Source organism: Beta vulgaris, chromosome 5 (assembly GCF_026745355.1).
Source record: "Beta vulgaris subsp. vulgaris cultivar EL10 chromosome 5, EL10.2, whole genome shotgun sequence".
NCBI classification, from domain to species: Eukaryota; Viridiplantae; Streptophyta; class Magnoliopsida; order Caryophyllales; family Amaranthaceae; genus Beta; species Beta vulgaris.
Genome location: NC_079206.1, coordinates 39,239,839 through 39,246,123, shown reverse-complemented (window position 1 = coordinate 39,246,123; position 6,285 = coordinate 39,239,839). Strand labels below are relative to the sequence as shown.

Here is a 6,285-nt window from a genome sequence, read left to right as displayed (position 1 = left end):
CGAAAAGGGCATTTCAGGACTATTTTTGTCTTTTCGCTCCCAAATCATACTTATCGGGTCATTTAACCGCAAATTCTCTTTGAACATGCTTATATGAGGTATAATATAAGTATTGTGTAGAGTTATAGTCATGCATTTGTTGTTGGTTGCATTGCGGGAACGAAAAGGGCATTTCGGGCCTATTTTCGCCTTTTCGCTCCCAAATCGTACTTATCGAGTCATTTAACCCCAAATTCTCTTTGAACATGCTTATATGAGGTATAATATAACTATTGTGTAGAGTTATAGTCATGCATTTGTTGTTGGTTGCATTTCGGGCCTATTTTGGCCCCCCTCCTCCCACTGCCCCCCTCCCCTACACACCCCTCCCCCCACTGCCCCACCCTCTGCTGCACCCCTCCCCTCCATTGTTGCCCCCTCCCCTCCCTGCTGCACCCTCCCCTTCCCTCCCCCACTGGCCTGATGCACCCTCCCCTCCCCACTACCTTGCTGCCCCTCCCCTCCCCACTGCCCCCTCCCCTGCACACCCCTTCCCACATGCCCCACCCCTTTCTGCACTGCACCCCCTGCTGCCCCCCTGCTGGCTTGCTGCCCTCCCCTCCCCCACTAGCCTGCTGCACCCCTCCCCTCCCCTGCTGGCTTGTTGCCCTCCCTCCCCCACTGGCCTGCTGCACCCCTCCACTCCCCACTGCCTTGCTTCCCCCTCCCCACTGCACCCCTCCACCCACTGCCTGCACCCTCCCCTCCCCCCCCCACCCACTGCCTGCACCCCTCCCCTCCCCACTGCACCCACCCCTACCCTCCCCCACCGCCTTGCTTCCCCCTCCACTAACCCCTCCATTGCCCCCCTCCTGCTGCACTCCCCTCCCTCCCTGCCCTGCAGACACCTCCCCTCCCCTCCTCCCTCCCCTCCCTGCCCCTGCACACAGCCCCTTCCCCCCATTTCCCTGCTGCACACCCTCCCCTCCCCCACTGCCCTGCTGCATAGCCCCCTCCCCTAAATGTGAATTTTAATTTTTTTATTAATGCATATATTTGTACAATTTCAAGAACATGGCGGAGGTGCATACAGATAAGAGTGCGGAACACACTATCGAGGATGATCTTTCAATATGAGAAAGGAACGGGGTAAATTGGTTCGAGCTCGCCGTGAAGAAAAAGATGCACAAAACTCTAGGAAGTCATTAGCGACGAAAAAGAGAAAAGGAAGGGGACCTACAAAGTCACTAGGGAAACACACCCTAATGACTTTGGAGTGCGATCATTTGGGGTAACCTTGTGGAAAATGGCGTTAAAAGTATGTCATGCAAGTTGGGATTTGCATGCATAAGCTCTCCATTCTCCACTCATGGAAAGAGGTGCCCGAGACTTTGAAGAAGTGTATTTAGGAAGATACTATGGTAAGCTTCGCGTACAATAACATTTAAATTCTTATTTATTTAGTTAAATATATGTGTAATATTTACTAATTTGTGAACTGTGTTTTTTGTAGAATCAATTCAATATCGAAGATGTTGAAGCCAAGAAGAATGTGTTTCTATCCACGGTTGCCCAGAGATTCAGAGATTTCAAGGCTAAGTTAGTGTCTGGGTGGATCACTAAGTGGAGAAAAGTAGTGGGTACAAAAAAGAAGAACATCTACGGCGGAGAAACACAAACCGGTTCTGAGGCTTCACCGGACACATCATCTGCACCCTCCAAGTTACCATATCAGATATGGAGGAATATCAAACCTGAAGAGTGGGAAGCATTTGTTGCCAAAAAAAATCCCCAAAAGCTATTATAAGAATATTTTACTAAGATTTAATACACTTAGATCCAGTATTATTGTATAACATCATACCTAACCTTTGTTTATAATTGTGTGTTTCAGGCAACTCGTGAGAAAACTAGCGCGAGTGTAAAAGCTAAGAAGTATTATCATCATCTGGGTGCTCACTCGTACGGTCAGGCGAGAGATAAGTGGATGTTCAGCCATTACCCCGCGATAGGGTCGACAACGGCAACGGGGACTAGCTCAACGACGACAGTTGCACAGCCTCGGCAACCAGACAGAGTCCTTGATTGGTGGTGTTCGATGCATGGGGTTGATGCAAAAGGACAAAGAGTCTTGCCAGATCCCGGAACACAACAAATAGCTAACACCATTGTAAGTACAGATTATATGATTATATAAGGTATATATAATATAACTTGTGCGCTCACGAGCATTTCTCTCTTATCCTTATGTAGATTGGCTTGAAGGAAAAGGAGGCAACTGGTGAGTTCACTCCTAAAGGACACATTGATGCATTGCACGAGACTTTAGGACGGGACCACTATGGACGCACGAGGGGCGTAGGAGGTGTCCGCCTCGGGTTGAGAAAGGTATATGGTGATCAATACACTACAACGACAAAATCGAGTGTAAGTAGTGTGAATTCGACAGCTTCAGTAGATGTGGAGGCTATGAAAGCTGCAATTCGGGAGGAGCTCAGAGAGGAGATGACACAGAATTTCAACGCCATTTTGGCGCAAACAGGTTTACCGACTTTTGGTGCTTTCAAGAAGGGCAGTGTTATTACACCTACGCAGCCTGATCCAGTTGTAGTACCGGAGTTGACGGTAATCACTTAATCCCTTTGTTTTGTTAAACAACTATTGTTCTTAAATGCATGAAATTCTTACTATATATAGAGTTTTTTAAAAGGAAGAGACACCATGTGAGCTATTAGCTCGAGGAGATGGTCATGCTAGTTTCATTCTCGTCGTTGCTTATGGCCATGCACAACCCCCTGGTGACCGAGTACGATTGCACAACCAGTCAGTGGATGATATTCACTATGTGGTCAGGGTCAATGGGATTGTGGCTCGTTTCGACGAATTACCTCTTCCGCTGCCGAATCCAGAAGTTGGTCTACATTCAGTGACTGATGCCCTTGGCAGTTATGTTCTATGGCCGCGTGCATTGGTGCGGTTTTCAGATGAGGTACAATGATTAACATAACATATATATCCATATATATATATATATATATATATATATATATATATATATATATATACAATATAATATATACATATATATATATATATATGTATATATATATATATTGTATACATACATATATATATATATACATATATACATATATATATACATACATACATATATATATACATACATACATATATATATACATACATACATATATATATACATACATACATATATATATATATATATATATATACATACATATATATATATATAGAATTGAGTTCATGTGAGAATGGACTTTTATATGAGAAGTGAGAAGAAAATCTAATCCTTAGATCATGACTCATTAAAGGGCCAAGATTAAAAACTTTAAAAAATTAAAATCCCAAATTTTAAAATCATAATCTACTGCCTCTCTCCTCTCTCCTCTTCCTCCCTCCTCTCTCCTATATCTTTCTGCGGTTCTTGTTAGTTTCACAAACTATTTTTTTTTTTTTTGCAATACTAATTCAGAGAATTTCGTCTGCAATTCAACACTCAATATCAAGATTACTTAAATAGTTGCAGACAATATGGGAGAGGAAGGTTATTTTTTTTTTTGGTTATAGTTTACGTCTTTAGGTTTTTTCAGAATTTTGAAATCGTTACTATATTCGGAATATTGTGTGTTGTTGCTGTTAAACGAAATTTGATTATTGCTTTGAAACCAACTGATTGGGGACTTCAATTCTGACATTAATTTTTGTTATTGCTGTGAGACGAACTGATTGTATGATTTAACTTGATTTTGTTTAATCTAGTTTCGTGTATAAGTCCCCTATAGTGACCATTTGAAGTTATGGCTAGTAAAGATAAGTGCTTTGAGTTGATCTTGAATTATAGTTGACTTTTCGATCAATGATCTAACACCTGGGTTTCATGAATGCTTTGATTCTGTTTGAGTGACAACTATTGTTGCATGCGTTGTTGTTGTTGTTGCTTTTTTTTTTTTTTTGAGGGAAAAAAAAAATTAGTTTTGTTTTTGTTTTTGTTTTGGTTTTGGTTTTGGGTACATGAATACATGATCATGTCCTTTCTCTTGTTATTGGATTTGTTTTTAATCAGGTTTTGACCTTGAAGAGATGATCACCGGATTGTATTTTCATTGTAACCTTAAGTACTAAGGACTCTTCATGTTTCTATTGCGTTAGATTTCGGATTTCGGTAGCAAATTTAACTAGAGCTAACAAAATTTTTAATGTACATAAAAGTGATTAACATGTCTTTTTTAAAAAATTGGAGAAAGTTCGCTTACAGTGAACCTTGTTGTTATTGATTTATGTTATATTATTGAGTGAGCCTTGTTGTTATTGATTTATGTTATTTTTAAAACTATATATTATTTTTATTACAAGTTTTATGTTATATTTTAGGATCCTTTGATAAATGTTACGGAAAAACATGACGAAAATGAAGATGTTGCATTATTGAGTGAGCTGTTTTCTTCATGGAATATTTGGATCTCATGTATTTGTTCCATTCTTGTACATGAAACACTACTTTATTGTTGTGATCAACTTCAAACACAAAAGAGTGAATTATCTGGATCATAGAGTCTATGGAAATTGGAATGATTCTCATTTCAAGGAGCTTGCCATTAGTATAGTAAGATTTATTATCTTTAAAGGTCTTTTGTTTTTAGTACCTTTAAGCTTTTATTGGTTGGTTATTTATTTTCATCAAAAGAATTCTGACTATACAATTTATTATCTTTATTTTTTTTGCAGCGCATGCATATGAGTGATTATTTGGATAGATTAGAACATCCATTGGCTCCTGAATTAGTTTCATATGATATCATTAATGTCAATTTTTCATGGCAAACTAGTAAGCCAACCATGGACTGTGGTGTTTTTGCAATGGTTCACATGTTGAACTATGATGGAGAAATATTTGAGTTTTAGCTTAGCTTGGCAACGCCCAGATAAGGTGCACAATGAGAGCTGAAATCTGTGCAGTCCTTGTTTTGTGTGATATCAAGGAGGAGATTATCCCAAAGATTCACGAGTTCAATGAGATAAAGGCTACTATTTGAGACAAATTGTGGATGAATTACAAGGAACAAGATAATGTACAGAAAGAAGTGTCTTGTTTGAAGACGTAGAATAAACTTATAATTCATGAAGTTGCAGCTAAATAATTCTCACATATTTACAAGTATATTTTTCCCTTTTTGTAAAGGGATATTGTTAGGGAGGATTTGTTAGAATCAAAACTACTATGTGGTGATATTAGTATTTACTTATTTCAACTTTTACTAGCATTATTTTTTATATATGTGCTGATATTAGTAATTGATTTTTTTAAAAAAAAATTACAGTGTATGTCATAACTCTAAATACGAATTGGCATAACTCGCTCCAAACAAGCAATGGTACATAATTTCGAAAATGTTAAATCCATATATCTGTAATCCAATACTCCTGTAGCTCTAATTTGTAATTCATATAACTCTAATCAAATACTCCTATAACTCTAATTAGAAGTACATAACAAGTAATAATGTCATAACTATAATTAGAAATCTTATGACTAGTCAAATACTCCTATAACTCTATTCAGATATTCATATATATAACTGTAATCAAATACTCCTGTAACTCTTATTAGTAATTCATATAACTCTAATCAACTACTCTTATAAATCTAATTAGTAAATAACAAGTAACTCTAATTAGTAATTCATATAGCTCTAATCAAATACTCTTATAACTCTAATTAGTAAACAACAAGTAACTCTAATTAATAATTCATATAACTCTCATCAAATACTAACTCAAATCAAAAACTCTTATAACTCTAATAAAAAGTACAAATACTAGTAATTCATATAACTCTAATTAAATACTCATGTAACTCTAATTAGTAATTCATATAACTCTAATCAAATACTCTTATAACTCTAATTAGAATGTCATAACTATAATTAGAACTCTTATTACTAGTCAAATACCCATGTGACTCTTATTAGTAATTCACATAGCTTTAATCAAATATTCATATAACTCTAATTAGAACGTACATAAGAAGTAATGCCATAACTATAATTAGAACACTTATGACTAGTCAAATACTCTTATAACTCTAATCAATAATTCATATAACTTTAATTAAATACTCTTGTAACTCTAATTAGTAATTCATATAACTCCAATCAAATACTCCTATAACTCTAATTAGTAAATAACAAGTAACTCTTAGTGGTTTTTGTTCTTCTTAATAGCCTTTTTCTTACCCTTGTTGTTGGCTTTCTTAGGTACTTTTAT

The 6,285-nt window shown here is 37.1% G+C and overlaps 1 long non-coding RNA gene across 2 annotated transcripts; it reads left to right on the top strand.

The window, feature by feature from the left end:
• The first annotated feature begins 3,303 nt into the window (after nucleotides 1–3,303).
• Nucleotides 3,304–5,270, top strand: LOC104893662 (uncharacterized). Of its 2 annotated transcripts, XR_790123.3 has the most exons (3): nucleotides 3,352–3,565; nucleotides 4,393–4,624; nucleotides 4,747–5,270. It is a non-coding gene; the product is annotated as an uncharacterized LOC104893662 (long non-coding RNA). The 2 variants fall into 2 exon arrangements; XR_002039983.2 differs by having other exon boundaries at nucleotides 3,304–4,624.
• Nucleotides 5,271–6,285: the final 1,015 nt, after the last annotated feature.